The sequence below is a fragment of the Galeopterus variegatus genome, unplaced genomic scaffold, assembly GCF_000696425.1.
Source record: "Galeopterus variegatus unplaced genomic scaffold, G_variegatus-3.0.2 Scaffold737, whole genome shotgun sequence".
NCBI lineage: Eukaryota > Metazoa > Chordata > Mammalia > Dermoptera > Cynocephalidae > Galeopterus > Galeopterus variegatus.
In genome coordinates, this window is record NW_007726848.1 from 207306 (window position 1) to 228145 (window position 20840).

General features: G+C 34.7%; 1 protein-coding gene and 1 non-coding gene across 4 annotated transcripts in view; both read left to right on the forward strand.

Annotated features, from left to right (window-relative positions):
* The window catches only part of ARL15 (ADP-ribosylation factor-like 15), a 410068-nt gene that overhangs the window by 161999 nt on the left and 227229 nt on the right, over positions 1-20840 (forward strand). The gene's annotated exons all lie outside the window — the stretch shown is intronic.
* Positions 12435-12508, forward strand: TRNAI-GAU. The gene has a single exon. It is a non-coding gene; the product is annotated as a tRNA-Ile (tRNA).

Here is a 20840-nt window from a genome sequence, read left to right on the forward strand (position 1 = left end):
CTTAACCCATGTAAATAGATTAACAAAGAAATCAGTCATTTCAATGAACCTACTAAATTCTCTAATGGCACAGGAAAATGGAAAGTGCGCTGGAGTTCAGTATAATATTGGTGAATTTAATGACTTAGAAAGAAGTTCTCTTCCATCTCTGTAATTACGTTGTGATACTAACCTTACCCTACTTTTTCTTTTTTTCTTCTCCTTTAAGGTCATTCTAATTGAAACCTATTTTTTAGCTTGATAAAAAATGAAGTACCAACTTCATCCATTTTTATGGTATTTGGTACTGTCTTGTTTTTAATAAAGTATTGACTGATCTTTTCAGGTGTCTGTTTTTAGAGCACTATGTCTAGGACAGGTTTGCTTCTGTCAGTCTGTTTTATAGGTACCTTTGGATTTTATAGCATTAATATTTAAAACAACCATAATTGATAAATTCTGATTTTTCTTTAAGACAGTTAGTTTTCTCATTTTGACTCCAAAAATCATGAAACATGAATGTTCTTTTAATACAATAATTTGTCTATGCAAAGTTTTTAAAACTGTGTTCTGTTAGGCTGAATCCTTTAACATTACTTTGTGGCTTCTGGTCACTGTTTGCTCCTCACCGACAATAATATTACTTATTATTTTAAAATCAGAGATATTTTAAAGCCAGAGAACATATTATAAAAATCCATGGAATCAAAATGTATGGTTTGAGAATTCTATTGGTTTTAATATGGTTGTTACTTAGTATTTTATTATTAGGCTGGACAAGAAACTTTCATTGAACATTCTCCAGGTGTAAGATACTGTTGATTAATTAATAGAGCATTTATTACATATGTTGTTTAACTGGGTGAAATAAATAGTGAATGTATCTGGACAATTAAAATGTGAACACTTCAAGGAATTTATTGTCACCTTAGAGCTTTGCTGCCAAAATTAAGTACAATGAAAGATCAAGTTAGAGGATTAGGAGTACGTAAGGTGGGAATAGATCTGTTCCCAAGCAAGGTTTAATTTTGCTGAAAGAACTGTGCTGACAATTGCTGAAATGGAAATTACAATGGAGAGGATCTCATAGAGTTTGGTGGTAATGTTTTAAGATTGTACCTATTCTATGATGAGGCTTGAGAGATGTAGGTAAAAGAGCCTCAGGGATTGGAGCAGAAATATTAGTTCTAGGTTAATGATATGTGGGTTTTTGGCATACATTAGGTTGAAGAGCAGATTTCCATCCTAAACACAGATTTCTTTACCCCCTCAACATTAATAGCTCTGTTTTAGTTGAGAGACTGTCTCAAAGAAAAAGTGACTTTCTGAGTAGAATCTAATTGTGTATCCTATATCTCATGTTCAGAGGCAAGCAATGGAGGGAGGTAATTCTTTGATTGTTCATTCACTAATTTATTTTAGTGAATGAAAATTTCATTTTAGTGAAAGTTTGTTTATTCAAAAATTTTTTGAGACAGGGTACTAGGTTATGTCTCATCCAAGAACGTATAAAACGCTAGGCTAACACATATAAAGAAAGTATAGCTTTCCTAATATTTTAAGTATATCCTAGGTACCAAGGGGATCATCCCAATATAAGATGTGTGGAATTTGGGGAGAATTATGACCTACTGAAATCAAGTTGTCTGAGAAGGAGTTGCTTGACTGAGAATTTCTAAGTTCAGGAGCAAAGAGTTGAGTGTTTCAAGATCAATGTATGACAATATGAAATCTTTACTCACCAGTGGCGCATTGCTCAGAAGACAGGTTAGTCAGAGTTCAATTAGATTGTCAATCCAAGGAAAAATTCTGAATTCAAGGGAGAAAGTCAAGAAGGTAGGTAGTAATGATAGATAGTCAGGATAATGAGGAGGGCTAACTGAGGAATGCCCGCGTAGTTATACTTATCCTGGGGTTAATTCAGGAGAATGGCATGGCCCCTGTTCCTCCCTGTTAATGTCCTTCCTCTCTACCCCTTTCAGTTCCAGGGCTCTCCATCATTCCCCTTCCCAACCTCTTACTACATTTCTCACTTCTTCAAAATAGAAGAAGGCATGAACATGTGTTCATCACCTCGTAAAAAGAAATGGTATGGGATGAAATAACAATGAGCAGTGGAGTTGAATTTAATGGAAGTCACTTTGGGAGGATCTTAATAAACTGCTTTTGCATATATAGTTGATATATGTTTGTGTGTATATATATATGTGTTAAATATATAATATATTGTATATAAGTAGATAATTCTATGCTCATCAATTTCCTATTTTATGAAGATGTTTCTATCTCTTTTACCTAAAAATTCTTATAATTCTCATTCACATCCATTCCTTTTCAAGTAGTATTTTCCTCCCATTTACTCAGTATTCTATCACAATTAATTGTGTGTATGGCATGATCCTAGGGGCTGGAATCAAAGATTTAAGACACAGCCCCTTTCTTCAAGAAACTCATGGTTCAGTGATGGAGACATCCATGAAAAAGAATACAGAAAATTAGTGAAATTTTTGAAAATAATGAAATTTAGGGAGAAAAATGTAAGTATAAAAGTACAAGGTAAACAGTGATGCAGAGATAGTCCAGCCTAGTGGTATGATGTACCAGTTCTGTTTTCGCTATTTTAAGAATGACTTATGCTCCTCAACTTACCTCGCACACCCACCAGACTGCACTGATTATGCCTATCTTTATGTGAAATTGGAACTCTAAATTTTCTTCTTCTATTTTTCCTCTGTTGCCTTTTCTCAACCCCCATCTTTTCAACTTCATGCCTAGAGAATAGAAGCTATTATTATTTCACAGATAATGAGACACCAGAAACCAAGACACAGAGAGACTGAGTGACATGACCAAGGTTCTTCAGAGAAAGAGGTGGGAATCGATCTGAGCACTTGTGCTTAACCAGTGTCCTCTGGGCATAAAAGATTTTACCCAGTGCCTGGCACAAGGGAAGTGCTCCCACATGGTATCAGATGCTGCTTTTGTCATTACTATCTGCATAATTTAAAGTCTTCATTTGTTGCTATTTTTTTCATTAACACTGTATTGATTAAAAACACCATATCAATAAAACATGAACACCTTATTCTTTGTTCAAAAACTTTTATAGGACTTAATCTCTGATTGCAGCTGTTTTTTCCATTTATTTTCTCTCCTTTTTAGACTCTGGTCTTCCAGATCAAACTCTTATTGAGTTATGGTTCTGACTACTAGCCCTGTAGTCATGCTTTTCTCCTTTGATTTCTTCAAGACTGCCTTCTCAAAGTCTTACCTCTTCCTTCCAAACTATCTAGAAACTTCCACAAGCATTCCATTTTCATATTCTTTTATTCTTTCTTATTCACCCATTCAACAAATATTTACTGAGTACATATTATATGCTAGGCTCAGTCCTAGGAAGTTGTGGTGGTTATAGTGTCAAGACAAACGCTGTCTATGCATAGACCAGGTAATAGATGCTAGGGAAATTTCTTATGTACTTAACTTCTCTCTCCTTGATTTAAGCCAAATATTACTTCCAATAGGCCTAGGAAGGTATTTCCTAACACTGTTCACAAGACTGAGTGTTAGTTTTGATCCCTATAAAGTACATTCCATAGTATTGCTCAGTGAATATTTTTTTCCTACATATATATATATGAGGGCACTTCAAAAAGTTCACGGAAAAATAGAATTAAAAGATTGAAATACTTTCATATTTTTTCATTCAGGAGATTTTCGTGGAAGCTAATTGAATCCCTTCTCTTGTAATTTTAATTAATCACTGTCTTGCTGTGTTTTATTTTTATTTTTCTGGATGTGCAAAAGACAACTAACAGAGATCCTAGATGGACAGATGGAATAATCTTTCAAAGACTTTTCCTGTCTCCTAGTAACTTGTTTTAAAGCCCAGTCATTCTGTATGATTCTAGGCAAGTCCACCTTCCTGTATCTCCATTCCCTTATCTCTAAAATGTAGTGATAGTAGTTCCTATGCCATATAATCCTTGTGACGACTAAATTGGTTAATGCACGTCATGTATTTAGCATTTTCCTGTCCCTTAGCTAACATTATGAAAGATTTACTTGTATTATTTGTAATGTAATTACTCTCAACACCCTCCCTCACAAGACATCTTTCAATAAAGCTTTTTTCCCAGTGTCTCTATAAATAACACAAATCACATATTGTTTTCTCTCTTTGTGGTAATGCCTCTCTCCCTTTTAAACAAGATTATCTTTTCCCTCATTGTGTTATACCTGTTTACTCCAAAAAGCCACTGGAAAGGGACTTCATCAGAGTTTTTTGTTTACATATCTAGCATAGTTTTGGCACTCCACATAAGTTAATACTAAATGTTTTTGTGTCTCTCCACTTTATAACCTTTCCTTCTATTTTCAGATTTCATGTGAAAAATCTCTTCTATCATTGCCTCTTAATTGCTTTCATTTTCTATTTGGCTTATGTACTTTATCCACAGTACTAAGGTGAGTGAAGCATCTTGCATCTTGCATCTAGCTGAGTTGAACGCAGTCATCCACACCGCAGTAACATCACAGCTCTGATAATTTTTCATTTTAGAAATTTTCAGTTCTTAAATCCACAAACAGAATTTTATGCATTCATGGATGTTTTTCTCTTGATTTTGAAATTTTATATGTGAATTGATAGGATCCAGAGATAACAATTTCATTTTTTAACATGTTTGGTTTGTTATCACTTATTGATAAAGATCCAGACTTCATAATAGTCCATAACTGAATTCTGGAACCATGATTGGTTTTGTTAAATGTCTGTTTTTTTCCCTCTAATATTCTAATGAGTTATGTCCCCCATCCCCCTTCCTGGTCACTATCCCTACCCAATACGCTCTGGTAGTCTTGTCTTTAGAGTTGACACTGGCAAAGGCATAGAAAAGCTGAAAAGCAGTTAGCTACCTTTTATGCTTCAGTATTCACTGCTGCTAGTTGTCAATCAAAAGGAAAAAATTCATAAAGATTTTTGTACATAATTTTAATTTTTTTTTCCTCTACAAAGAACTTTTTTAGAAGGCATGAAGGTAGTGTGGAAAGTGCAAGTTGTGTTCATTTACTCTTTTACTTCAGCCCTTGCAATAGTGATTGAATGATTTTTGAGGATTGTCAGCTAAGCCATTTTTTAAAAGGTTGCTTCTTTCAGCAGCCAAGCTGTTATATGAAACAGATGTTGACTCTGTCCTGTTTCTTTGTTTGCCTGGAGGAATACGCCTCCTCATAGTGAAAGGTGCTGTTTGTTTGTATCCTGCTAGTTATCTTCGGGTGCCGTTAATCTGTCCAGGCTATTTGCATTTCTTAATTTCTCCAGAAACTATACAGGGCAAACTTCTTGACAGGCAACCCGGGGAGCACTACTGCCCATTTCTTTTAATTTCTGCCTTTTGTATTATTTGATGTCTTTCATCAAAATAAAGCCTTCTTCCTTTAGAGACTCCTTTTACTAAAACTTAACTTTGGAAGGAATAGTAGCTCTAATTTTTTTCTGATGCATTCTCATAATCCTATGTATGTTACGTATTATCCCCTCCATATCCGCACTACCACCTCTCAGTAGAAAAAAATCAAGCTAAATACTTATGAATTTATTGTAAGCACTGGCTCTGAGAGTCATGCTAATACTACAAAGACAGAGGAGGAGTAAAGACATTATAAACCAATACTTTGGTTGTGTGTTAGAAACAGTATAGGCAGACAGAGTTGCAGAGATTATTGTTAGCACATTGCTTTGAAGGACAGGTAGAGTTGTGGATATTTCTTGCTGGTGTATGAGAGGGTAGCTTGCCATTCGAAAACTGTTTTAGACTTATCTAGACATGGCGACTATGGGAGAGGTGGCAAGAAACCATATCCCAGGCAAAGGAAAATGATAGCACAGGAGGGCTCAAGTAAGACCATCTCCTCAGAATACCTTATGACCATACTATGAGTAAATTACAGGCAGCTACACACAAGTAAATGTGCATATTCTGTATTGGTTGTATAATTATAAGGAAGAAATGTGGTTCAGCAAGTAGAGTGTAGCCTCAAGACATTCAGCCACTCTTTGCATTTGAACTTCTTCTTGTTTTCTTATTTGTAAAATATAAGTTTTAATAAATTACCTCTATTTATTTCCCAGGGGATTGGGCTGGAAGAGAAAAGTTAAATGCCTAAAGCTCCTCAAGAGAGATGCTTTAAGAATAGACAGTGGTATTTCTATTAATTCTCTTTTTATAGTGGATGTAGTGTGATATGTAATAATGAATGATTGAAACTTCTTGATATAGTATGGTTTCCTTATCTAGGAAAAGAACTAGACCTTTCTGGAGTGGGAAGAGCTGTTAACTCCTGGCTCCCTGAGCTGCGTACTTTCTCATTTAAGCTTAGGCTATACTAGGGGAAATGATATTGGTATAAAGCCAAGTCACTTGGATGTGAGTTAAAAGGCCACAGCTATCTGAATTGGTTGAACAGGATCCCAGGGTGATGGTGTTCAAGCGTTTTTTACACTTGCTAAGGGAAAATTGAGCCAAACAGTCAGCAGAGCCAAATAAATGAATCTAGGGGCCCAGAAGTCTGTTCTGGCTGATGTAGACCTGACTTTAATTTTTGTTTTCTTCTAGAGAAGTACCCTAAGAAATTTTTAAAAATCTGTCTTCCCAGTCATCGTCTAGTATAGCAATTAACAGTCTGCATCTTCTAAGACTGTACATACAGAAACTAGTTTCCTGGCCTTTTGACAACCCTGGCAATAGAGATTTCATGTTCCTCTGAAGGCTGCTGCTACAAACACTGTTTTCCTCTTTGGGAGCAATCAGGTCATTTCATATCTTCCACCTCTACCAAACTTACTCACAGAACATTTGTGTTAAGTTTTTAGCTTAACTTTCTATCCCTCACAAGAGAATAAGTATTTCTGTTTCTCCCAAGGGTTGCCATAATAGCAACTAATTTTCATGTGTATTTGGTTTCAGTGTGGTATTGCAGCAACAGCCCTGGAAGTCACGAGACCTGTATTTTCCTCTAACAAAACAAGCCATGGGACAGTGAGCAAGAGACTTAATTTTTCCAAGTCTCCATTCTTTTTAGCAGTGGAGGATGCTGATAACTGGTTTCCTGTTTGAATATAACATCACTAGAGTGTTTTTATCTTTAAACTTATAATATCAACTTCACTTTGTCCCCTGCGAATCAAAGCGCCTGCCTCTAACCACTGTACAGGATTTTATAGCATTGTTTGCTCTATTTTCCTTTCATCCTGACTTCCTCAATTATTATTTTTTTATACAGTAGACATTTGTATGTCTCAAAGCTTTTTTTGTGTAGTGTGAAGCAGGATGCAAATACATAAAATAACATGTAACTAATACTACCTTAATGTTCCTATCGCTGTGCTGTTTATTTTGAGAAGCATTATAGTCTGGTATGGTAAGTATGAAAACAGGATTGAGTACAAGATGCAACTAGGATCATATAGAAAGACAAAGGGGGAGTCTAGGAAAAGGAATAGATGGGACTAAAGTCATGGTGGTGACAGCAGATTTGGTTTATAGATGGGACAAGATTGGAGAGTTATGAAGCATTGAAAAACATACCATAATCTTAAGCGTTCACTGTAATGTAGTATAACGTGTATCAGCACTTTCAGGTTGGAGGGAAATTTGCTAGATGAGGCCCCAAGATGCTAGAGTAATGCTGGACCCTTCAGAAACCAAACATGTTTTGTTGTTGTTTAATTCATTTCAGTGAATATTTAATGAATAGCAGCTATATATGTCTGGACTGAGGATATATTTCCAGCTCTGCCACACACACACACACACACACACACACACACACACACACACACACACACACAGAGAGAGAGAGACATAGAGACACACACACACACACACACACACACACACACGTACAGACTTGAGATGCTTTGAGCCCATTTCTTTGCATATTTTGGTGGGAGAGTTATGCTGGCCACAATGATTATGGGAATTCTCAGAAAAAATTGAACTTTATCAAATTCCTATAATTGGAATGGCATTTTGACAACTGTTGAAAAGGTAATATGTTTGTAGCCATTCAGCACTTACCAGAGTAGGTTGATTCACCCAAAGTGGAATAAAATAGATCTGGGTAGTGTTTTTTTGAGGGATCACAAATATATTGCTTTTAATTTCTTGAGGTCCAAAGCATTGTTAAAAGACTCTATTGAGGGCCGGCCTGGTGGTGCACTGCTGCAGTGCACCGCTTGGGAGTGTGGCGGCGCTCCCGCCGAGGGTTTGGATCCCACATGCAGACCGGTTCCCGCTCACTGGCTGAGCGAGGTGTGGGAGTGACACCGAGGGTTGCGATCCCGTTGCTGAAATTCAGTGATATTTACGGCATCATTGTGAGAGGTAGTAATGTGAAGAATTTATTGTGTAAAGTTTATTATCATTTTTTAGTACATATGTGTGAAGCTCTTAATCTTATGTGAACTTTCATACACTTACATGATTGACTGTTGAAAGTTGATTTTTTTATATGTGACTATTCTCCTTCCCTGGCCAAAATCCCATGATATGACAAAAAATTATCAGAAAACAAACTAACAAACAACAAATTAAATCAATAACAAAGGTAGATTTAAATCTACAGCAAAGAAAGGAAAAGCAAGGCAAAGCTTGAGATGCAGGCAATGGAAACATGAAATAGAAGGGGAATTCATCAGGATTATTAATCAAAGAGCTCATCAGAGTTATTAATTGGAGCTCTACATTTGGAGCTGTGCCTTTATTTTTCTTTTCTCCTGTGTTAAATAGTGGATAGCAGCTGTGTTTACCCACGAACTAAATCCTTGAGTGTGGGTGCTAGACCCAAAGAGGTAGGGCAGTGCTGCAGTAATGTACTGACTGCCAGGTGGGTTAGGAAGCCCACACACACAGGAGACAAGCCGCTTGTCTGTCCCCATTAATCACTGAAAACAGGCAATGGTAAACAAAAGAACTGGCAAAGAGAGATTCTCAAACAAAAGGTAAGCATATAATTATGACACAACACAATATGAAGAAAATCAATGGCATGAAAGAAAGATACCCGATCAAAACTTGGAAGAAAAAATATTCAAGGATCTAGAAGTAATAGAGTGATCAGAAGAAGACACTCAGAGAGATGTAGAAAGATTTTGTATTCATGAAAAAGAATCAAATGCACAATTTACCAGCACCGCACTCTCCCGAGTGAGCCACGGGCCGGCCCTCAAATGCACAATTTAGGAATTTGAAATTTGACTTTAAAATTTAAAAGGAAAATGTCTGCTGACACAACTCAGATGTAAATTAGTGAAACTAAAGATTGAGCTGGGGAATTTCCTCAGAATGCCATGTGAAAGGAATACATTGGAATTATGAGAGAGAATTGGAGATATAGGGAATAGTTACAGAAGTTACAGCATTTCTCTAACAAGAGATATAAAAAGAGAGAAAACTGGAAAGGATAAAATTATCAAATAAATAATAGGAAAAAAGCCTCAAAAATGGGAAAAAAAAGTATTCAGATTGAATGAACCCTCTGAGTGCCAAATATAATTAATAGGAAAAGACCCATATCTAGATGTATTGTGAAGAAAAAGAAGCCATTAATTATAATCACACACACACACACTAACATTTCTAGTTTCAACATGGGGAGATGACAGGGTCAAGTAAACAGAGAGAAGCATAGACGTATATTATGTTCTTTTCTTTCTTAGGGCATAAATTGTAAATAACAAAAGAAAAATTGAAGTTTAAATATGTTTTAAAGGTAATTAAGGGTAAACATGACAACAATAAAAGTAGGATATATTCATAAATGCATTTTTAAGAAAGTTCTGAAAGGTTACATATTAAGCTTATGTAATAAATTATTTTAGGGAATGGAGTGAGAATTTCCTGGGATTAAATACAATTTTTTATTTATCTGTATTGCATGAACTTTTTTCCATGAGAACTTTTTTCTTTTAAAGAATGAAATTTTTTAGGAAAGGAAATACACTATAAGGAAAGAAAGCAAAGGATGTTTGATAAACCATTAAAATTCAAAAAAGAAAGAAAACAAAACAACTAATAAAAAGTTACAACATAGAAAATATACATATGTCAATAATCATAATGAATGTATATAGCTTTAATTCCACCTTGATAATTTGGGTGGCATAAATATAACACTTATATTCTTCTATATTTGATGACAAGAGATACTTCTACAATGAAAAATGTAGGAAGGTAAAAATAATGGGATAGAAAAGATACCCTTAAAAAGGCCATTGGGAAGAAAGTACTTAGCTTAATAGTAATATCAGATGAAATGATATTCAAAGCAAAGATCATTAAGTAGAAAAAAAAAAAAGATTCATGTTGATATACTAAGATAACTAAGTAATCATTAATCTTTAAATATTTACATAATTCCAAACTGTATAAAGCTAAAACTAAGAAATGTAAGAAAAGGCCAACAGATCCATAATCAGAGGAACTTAGTCCTACTTCCCGAAGAAGACAACAGATCAAATAAAAACATGTAAAGGATTTAACCAGCCAATTAACAAACTTAAGTTAATTGATAATATATTTTTGTACTCAAATAGAAAATATGTTCTTTTGAAATACACATAATTTTTACACAGGTGACCATGTATATGTGTTTTCTGATTAAAATCTAGTAAAATTAGAAATTAATAACAAATAGACAAAAATAATGACACATCAAACAAGATTTAAAAGTCCTCTAACCTTGTACCACATACAAAAATTAAATCAAAATGGATCCTATATCTAAATTTAAAACCTAAAGCTATACACCTTCTAGCAGAAAACATACAAGAAAATCTTTGTGACCTTGGGTTAAGCAAAGATTTCTTAGACATTAAAACATGATCCAAAAAGAAAAATTAGTAAATTGGATTTTATAATACTTTATATGTCATATAATATATAATATATATAATACTATATAATACTGGATTTTTGCTTTTTGAAAGACAAGCTATAAACTAAGAAAACATTATTTGCAAATCATGATAAAGGACTTGTATCCAGAATATGTAGAGAACACTCAGAATTCAATATTGAGAAAATAATGAAATTAAAAAGGAGCAAAAGATTTGAACACATATTTTATATAAAAAAATAGAGATGGTAAATAAGCACATGCGAAGATGCTCAGCATCATTAGTGATTAGGGAAATAAAAATCAAAACCACTGTACGTCTATTTAGAATGTCTGAAATTAAAAAGCCTGACCATATCAAGTATTGGCAAGGACGTAGAACTGGAACTCTCATACACTGCCGATAGAAGTGTAAAGTGGTAGCACCACCTTGCAAATTAGATGGGCAGTCTCTGAAAAAAGAAAATGTACACCAGTCTTATAATCAAGCCATTCCACTCTTAGGAGAAACAAAAACTTATGTTCATACAAAATCCTGTACACAAGTGTTTGCAGCAACTTTATTTGTAATACTACAAAACTGGAAGCAACCCAAATGTTATCAATTGGTCGATAGCTAAACAAATTGTGGTACATCCATATAGTGGAGTACTATTAAGCAGCAAAAACAGATGAGCTGTTGATACATGCAACAACGTGGATGGATCTCAAAACACTGAAGCAGACTAATACTTAGTGACAGGAAGGTCAATGATTATCTAGGTATGGGGGAAAGGAGACAAGGGTAGGGGTGAAAGAGAAGGATTAAAAAGGTCATGAGAAAATTTTTGAGGTGATGGATACACATATTACCCTGATTGTGGTGTTCTTCACAATGCGTACATAGGTCAAAACCTGTCAACTTGTACACATTAAATATGTGCAGTTTATTATATGTCCATTATACCACAGTAAAACTAGTAAGAAAGTTCTATGTTCTTTGAAAAGATAAACTTCTAATCATGTCAGGTTAAACACCACTGAAAGTGTGTTTTGTGGGGGACTTTTGGCCCTTTTCTTGGACAGCTTTCAAGTGAAAAGTTTATTTTAAATAGGCTAAGGTAAAATCCATAGCTTGGGATAACTATTAAGCTTGATAACTGCCTGACTGGGAAAAGACTCAGAAAGAAAAATATCAATTTCTGGATAATCATATGAGTATGTAACTGAATTGTTAAGGTTAAATACAAGTATGTAAGCACTTAAAACTCAAAGATTAAGATGTTATCAAATCCATCAGTTTAATATGTAGATTTTTAAAATCTCAACACTAATTGAAAAAGATGGATTGGTCTGTATACCATGATGCTCAACAAAGAAATGTGTAAGACAATTCATTTTACAAAAATTGAGAGATTTCTCAATAATCCAGTTGTGGTTCATTCCATAGGATACTCCAAACTATAGTGATAGAATTTTCTCTCCCCAACCTTAGCAGTTATATTTATAACTATTTGTGTTGGTGGCTCTGCAATTGGCAAAATGCAGGTCATATAGAAAGGAGCAGGTTGGGGGCTGGCCGGTTAACTCAGTTGGTTAGAGCATGGTGCTGATAACACCAAGGTCCAGGGTTCAATCCCCATACTGGCCAGTTACCAAAAAAAAAAAAAAAAAAAAAAAAAAAAAAAAAAAAAGAAAAAGAAAAAGTAGGAGGTTGGGGGAAAAAACAATAATGACACTAAGGTGAAAATATATTAGAAGCCATCTGCTTCCAAAACACATTAGAATGATTAGTATTTTAAAAGTCTATTTGTGTGTGCATGTGTGTGAGAAATACCTTTTTTGGTTGTTCAGGAATCTTTGCAGCTTCAAATCATCTTCTTAGGCTGATGTTCTACAAGTCTGATGCTATCTAGACTGTACTTCTACTCTGGTTAAAGTTTTCCAACCAGATCTTATTTTGGCATAAAACATATTCTTTCTCCTTAAGGTGAGGGTAGATTTTAAATTTGGTGTGTGTGTATATGTATACCTTATCTCAAAATCATAGCTGGTGGCACAACCAGAACTAGTGATGAGATTACCATATTATTTAACAGTTCATACTTTAGGGACCAGAGACAGGCCTTTCCTTGTTCCAGTTTTCTTTCTTTTTCTTCCAGTCCTCTAAATACATTTAGACATCAATTAAGTTACCTCTTACTAATTAGATTGAATCTCAGTAAATTAGGATGGACTAGTACAATACAGGAAGTTAAAAATGGAGAGCCACACTTCTTGGGGGCTTTGTTGTCAGACTAGCATGGGCCTATAAGATAATAGGCAGATACATGAAATTTTTTAAATGTGGCTTTCTTTGATGCTGTTACTCTTTTATATATAGTTGTCTATTTTGCAAACATTTTTCAAACTGTAGGGCTAAGTTATCTCTACTTGAACAGATGAAAATCTGCTTACATAGTTATGGATTAAGATCCAAAATGATTATGCTTTAAGTTTAGAAATGTAGAAAAGATACCTAAAGTCTTTAGGTGTATATCTGAACAGACTTAAAACAAAGTTTCCTTAATCATTTTTTATTCTGCATGGATCCATGAAAATTAAGAGACTCAGGCTGTGAAACCTTGAAAATGTTTGACTATATAGTCGTCTTAATCTGAATGAGAATGATGACCAGCAGCAGCATCTAAAATTTCAAAGTTGAAACGTAGATTACTCACCCTACCCCAAATTGGTAAATACTCATCTGTTTTCTTATGATTCTATCAAAGGCTTGTTTTCCCTTTCTGAGTTGGTTGTGTGTGTAAGTATTATGGAGTTTAGTTTAACTCTTGCTACAGATTTTTAAGACAACACACAAAAAAATTAATTACAGTAGGGGATTTTTGACACAGGTGTAACAGGAATAATATTGTGAATAAAGGACAGGGCAACAACTGAACACAAGAACCTTCTATTATGTGAAGTTCCTTATTTCTTCAAATCCTTGAAAGGACCCAGGAATGCATGTAGGAAAGGGAACTGAGAGGAAAAACCCCAAACCCACTGCCATGTTTCTACTTAACACAACGGAATACAATTCAGGGCAAATGAGTGGGAACAACAAATACCTCAGACTGAGGGCCAGATACCTAGCTTGAAGACCCTTTATTCCACATATTTAACTATTATCAGCCTTTGCCATGGCTCATATTTAAAATCAAATCAAAACGAAACAAAACAAGGCAACTTTTTCTCCCTTCCCATTTTAGGGCTAAATGCCATCTTCTAGTCCTATTCTAGGCAGGTGTGGTGTTTTGATGCTTTAAACCTCGGGATTTCTCCTTCATGTTAGTCCTTTTAGTTCATATATTAATCATCTTCTTGACCTCTCCTGATAGGAGTCGGAGGACTGTTCTTTGTCCTTTTACTTCCAGGAACTGAAACAACTTACAGCTTTCCTCTTGGATGAACCTTCCCACCCATGCCTTCTTTGTCCTTCATGTTTCTGAATTTTATTTCTCTCTTGTCAGTGGAGAAAAAAGGAAAAAATAACATCAAAGAACTATACCACTTTACCTCGATTCTTTCATTCTAATCTGAAAGAGATTATAATATAATTGTTTTGGGATTCTTTGTTTCAGTTAATTTCTGCTCTTCTCTAAACTGATCTGCTCAATTTGAGTCTAAAGGTATTTAAAAAAACATTTGCATGAGGGAATGAGGAGTTTTATCTACCAAAGCTTTTGTCAGAGACCAATGGTCACTCTTCTCCCAATACTTTAAGACATGATTTAATAAAGTGAAGCCGCTTAAAAACAAAGTTATATTATGGTTTTCCTTTTATTAGATAAAAGGAAATCCTATTTGTACTGTCTTATGCAGGAAGCACTGAGTACAGTACCCAGATTCAAACAGCCTAAATAGTTTATTTCAATTTGATTATTTGTATGTAATGTACTGTTAGAAAGAATTCTCTGCTGATGTGGTTCTGGAGTTTCAGTGAATGTGATTTTGACACCACCATGATACCTCACTACCATTATTATCCATGGACACTGTGCTTTTGGAAAAATCACTGGTGTCTAGTTATCTGTCATTTAAAATATTACTGAGATCCTCCTGTTTTAAGATGCATATTGTACTCTGCTCTAAGAAAACCCTATATGCAATAATACAGATTTATACAGTAGTAGGTTTTATTGAGTAATTTGAAGTATTATAAAAGAATTATTGGTTTTGTAAAAGGTTTCACTCCAAATTTTCTTTAAATATTGAAGTCCCAGTAACTTTTAAGTTATTTGACGTAGCTACATATTTTTCTGTCCATTTCTAAGGCATAAATTGATTCTAAGATTCTCTTTTGTAAGTATTAGTCACTGTAATTTTCTTCTTGTAGTATCTCCTCATTCCACATTCCTTTAAAAAATTTCCTCTCTTGAAAGAATGCTAGTCCGTTTAATTGGGTTTCAAAAATCCCTGAAACCCACCATGCACAACTATCATATTCAATTTTAATTTCACTTTAAATTTCTTTGGGAAGATTCTCTATAGGCTGTGAAACTAAAATCTTACATACTCCTTCATTTGTCATCTCCGACAAAATGCCTCTGAGAATGAACAAAAGAGCAAAGAAATAATGGGTACAAGATAATAAAATCTAGTAGGTAACAGCATAGAAGATTTTGAGATGAAGCTCTTAGTCTTTACTCTTCTTGTATCTTTGTATCTTGTATCATAATTACCACCCCAGTTCCATCTTGGTTTATTAATTAGAGAAGCTGAAATGTTAACCTTGTTTGGTAGTATAGCTGTTAATGTTTTTATATGTACTATAGATTTTCAGTGTTCTTTCTCCTATTTTTCTTATGTTTTTTTTCCCCAGGTAGGCTAGGGCTGGGCTACCATTTTAAAGAGTTATCAACTGAGGACTGAGAAAAATTTGTGGCTTGCCAGATTATACCCCGGCAATGGAAAGCCCTAGGGCAATACAGTGTGAGCCCTGAGGCAGAGAGGAGAGACTCTCAGAGGAACAAGTCCTCCTCACGTAGCATCCCTGGGAATCTTGTCTAGGGAGTTCAGTGGGGCAGGTCACAAGAGGAGGACACAAGGGGGCAAGGACAGCCATGTGCATCATTTGGCCCATGTGCTAACCATATGAAACCTTCTTTGGGACTGGAAAATGCCTGACATGGCTAACTAGAATATATGACTGCTGGTTGCTGGCACCATCCTTGTTTTTAATGTGCAGTGGCTGGTGTTGCACTGTTTGAACATTGCTGCAGACTTGGGGGAGCCTGAAGAAAAAAGTTATCTACTGCAGTTTTGAATCAAATTTTAAAATAACAAAACATTTTAATATCTGTAGCTGGAAGGGAAATGTTTGGAACTATACAACTGGCAGGCAGGAGTGTAGTGACTGAAGAAAAGATGGTTCTTGGGCCAGTTTTGGACGTAAACTGAACTAAACTAAAAGAAACCCAGGCAGACTCTCCTGTCTAACTTCCCAGTAAAGTCAGAGGGGACAGTCCTGGCAGTACTATGGATTTGTATGCTGGGACAGATATAAACAGCAAAACTCTCAGCCCTGTGGCTATAAAAAGAAATATTTTTTGTGATATGTTCGTAGTTTAAGAGCAGGCTGTGAGTTTTGTTTAACATTTAATTCCTATGCAGTTCAAAAACCAGAATTTTATCTTCTGTGTGCTTAAGCTCTTTCAGATATTTATATTGTGTAACATTTTCTCCAGATTTGTTTTTTAATGTATGTTTTTTTTTTTCTCACAATCAGTTTGTGTGAATCTTGACACTGTGATGCTGTTTCATGGTTTTAATTTGAATGTGAGTTGTTGCAGCTGGAAGCATATGATTAATGGCACAGACTTGTTTGTCACAAAAACACATGATGTTTTACATTTAGTCAAGATGCATTGAAAAAGTGACTTGCTTATATTTCAGTGGACATAGGTCACATTTTAATTTACTTTTGAATTCTGCTTATAATTTGAATTAATCTTAAGCATGCAGATATCTCTTGTGGTATAACTGGCTATTGAAGGAATTTGAAGGATGGTTAGAAAAATTACATATTAATATACATTGTCCATTGGGTAGCTAGTTTTTTTGCTGAAAAACTGTGTTAAATGAGTCAGTGTGCTAAAGATGGAGGGAATGGTTATAGAGTTTAGAAGTTTATTCTTCTTGATTGCTTACATATTTTTATATACGTTTGCAGTTTACCTGCACAATAGGGTGATGCTCTGGGTCACTCTTGCCTCCTGCCATCTTGGAGAGTTCTGACCCACATGAAACATGGCAGTGACTTACAGATCCTCTGCCATCACTCTGGAATCCTGAGTGGGTTATGGGTGCATTTGCTGCAGTGGTACGAGCCATCCTTCTCAGAAGCAGCCTCAGATATGCAGTCTTCTTTAGAAATGAGTCTTACAAGTTATTTGAGGCCAATATGGCATTGTATCCTCCATGTCATAAAATATTATGAAGCCATATGTATTAAATCAGGTGTTTCTTATTAAAACTTGTCACAACAAACAGGAATTTGCTGTTTTCACATCCCTGGTGTGTGACTGAACAGTCTCAAGTTGAGTACCTGCGTGGTGAGGAAGTCATTGTCTCAGAGACCATGTATATATATGCCAGATTTGAGTTTTAATTATTACAACTTGTTTTAATTTACCAAAATCCAACTTTATGCTTTTTTGCTAAAATGGACCCAGTTCTGCTTTGTAGAGCTACACTAGCAAATATATTTTCCCTAGATAGAATTCAGAAACATGAGTCTTGCTATCATAGACCCTGAAAGATTGTTTACCAATCTAAATATCTTTCATTTCTTCAGTCTGTTGTTCACATGATGTGTCTCCAGGTCTGTCACCATCCTGGTTGCCTTCCTCAAGTTTTAAATCGTGGTGGTCCCTTGTAAAATGTATGTCCAGCATTGTGATGCTCCAGATGTGGTCTGACCAATGACACTCATCTCTGTCCTTTCAGGCACAATATTTCTTTTAATACCAACAATACAAGTCACAGCACCCTACTGGCTTATATTGGCTATGCTGTCAAAACACCCAGCTGTTCTTAGTAAGGTCTTTCCCACTCTCTTCTTCAACTGACTTTTTTTTTTTTTTTAAATTCCAACTACCAGACATTACTTATATCTCTGTTAAATTTCATTGTGTAAACACTGGCTCATTGTTCCAGCTTGTCAGGACTTTCTGATTTTTAAAAAATTTTGTTATTCAACGTATTAGCAGTTTCTTTCAGCTTTGGGCTATCTATATATATTAAAATGATACCTTCAAAATTTTTATTCAATTAAAATTTGTAAACGTATTAAATGGTCTACTCTGTGCTAGTCTCATTCTACCTGCTAGATGAGTAGAGTGTAGTCATTCCTTCAGGGAGTTCACAAGCAATAGTGAATAATAGATATGTGTCTATATAACTATAATATGGTGTGATAATTGCTGTAATAGAGTATGTGCAAAGTGCTGTGAGAGACAATGGTCGGTTGGAAATCATAGAAGACCCATCCCTTCTATGCTGGCACAGATCCGTGAATTTTGGGGTTTTGCAGTTAAATCAGCTATAATGCTACCTAACTACTGCCACCTAATTTACTTTGCTTTCTTTTTTTTCTTTCTTTCCCAAGAACACAGCAAGAGACTTGTCAAATATTTTCCTGAAATGATCTCCTACCTGTACTGTGGTGTTCCCAAAATGTACCAACCTGGCAAGCCAGTCCGAAAGGAACTGAGAATAATTTAGAAAGAATTATTCTTAGTGAACCCATGGTGGTTCATGATGATCCCAGTTTTAAAATCTGGGGCAATATTTGCCTGTCGCCAGTCTTCTGGTAACCTTCCCATTCTCCATGATTACATAACATTGCTTAGAGTGGTTTTGTGATGATTGAGTTTTCTGCTATCTTGGTACGTAAATTGTCTGTACCTGGAGACTTGGGTTAACTTACAGAAGCTTGATGCTCTCCCTCCTATCTTCAAATTTACCTCCCTCTTAACTCTTTCCAGATTAAAAATCATTCTTTTTATGCCCTGTCTGGCTTGTGTGTGTGTGTGTGTGTGTGTGTGTGTGTGTGTGTGTGCGCGTGCTTATCTGTTCTTAATGTTTTTGCAAGTGTAAATTCATTTTAGCCTTTAGCCTTTCCTTTCTTATAATTTCATCCTCCTTTAACTATCTTTCTCTTTAGGATGACCAGTCATGCGTCATGGGCTGTTTTTTTCCTCCTTCTCTTCCTCCTATTATTAGGTTGAACTCCCATTTAAAGTCTAGGGTAAATGACCATTTTTAAAAAATAAATGGTAAGAGACCATTTATTATGGTCTCTAGGATAACACATCAACTATTTCTTCCTTGATGGTTACAATTAAATTCAGAGAGTTATACCTGTCATTGTTTTTTCAGACTCCATTGCTGTGAAATTGTCAACTGAATAGGTATAAATTTATCAGAACTGAGGATGTTACAGCAGCCATGTGTCTAAAAGCAGCTGCCTCTGGTAGTGTGACTATTAGTTGCAGTATGTCTGTTACCAAGACTGGACAAGTTACGTATTTGGCCATGAACAGTACTTGTATCGGTACTGCCAACACTTACCACTTTGTCTCTCTTTCTTGGGGTTCTATTGCTGACCTACTCTCCTTATCAACTCGTTTTTCTCGGTATATCTGTCAATATTGCTAATTCAGTCTGACTTATGGGGAATTTTGACACTTTAATATGGCTTGAAATTTTCTAATGATTAGTGATAAAATAATTTAACTCTCAGTTTCTATGTCCTTGGTAGGCACTTCCCAGATCCCCTATATATCTGTGTTGTTCTACATACTTTGGTATAAGACTGACACTTATGTATTTATCTGATTTTCTTCTAAAAGCATGTATTTTTATTGAGCTTTATTTCCTTAGATTAGATATTAAAAACAAAATTCAGGATCATAACATTTTAAGGCTCTTTATACATAGTACAAAACCACTTTATAGAAAATTTCCCTAGATTTACATTTCTATTAAGAATACATTCTATTATCTTTATTATTGCATCTTTTTTATTGTTGCAGATCATCATTTAGTTTTTTTTAGGCAGTTGGATAAGTGAAGAATGGTACCATATAATTTTAATTGATATTTTTTTTTATAACTGAAACTAAATTTTTTTATGTTTGTATTTCCTTTGTAGTTGTTTGTGTCTATTGATCATTTTGCTCTTAAAAATATGGCCATTTTTATAAACTAGTTATCCCAGATGAAATTTCAGGTTAAAGATTCCCTTGAGATTTTGGTTGGTAATTCATTAAAGTCATTAGTAAATTTGGAATGAATTGAGATATTTATTATGTTAAATTTAGAAATATATTTAATAAATGTGTTTATTATTAAATTAGGAATTGAAATATTATATTTATTAAATGGTATGATCTTCATTTATGCAAAAATTTTGTGTGTGTGTTTATGTGCACATTTGTGTTTATGTGTCCCTCATACAAATTTTGGGATTTTTTTCTGTATTAGCATATTTTGTTGTTGCATGGATTTTGTAAAAAAAAGTTTTTAAATGTAGTACCATAAAGATATTTGAAAACATTTTAATTTTGTTTCTAATTATCTAATGGAAACATATTATTAGTTGATTAGTTTTTCAGTTAATTTTCTTGGGTTTATAGGTGTACAGTCATCCGCAAATAATGATCATTTTGTCTCCTTCTAGTAGAATACTATTACATCAGTTTCCTGCCTTATTGTATTGATTAGAACTTTAAGAAAAGTGCTGAATAATTCTGGTTGTAGAGTAGCCACATTAATTTTTATATCGTCTGTACCTTGTATAGTACTAGGCACATAAAATGCGCTTGGTAAATGTTTGCTTGAGTAAATTTACCTGTCAAAGAGCATTGACTCTAGTAAACTAAAAATATTATGTGTAAGTAACAATAGTACCAAACAGAAAGTTATACATGACATTG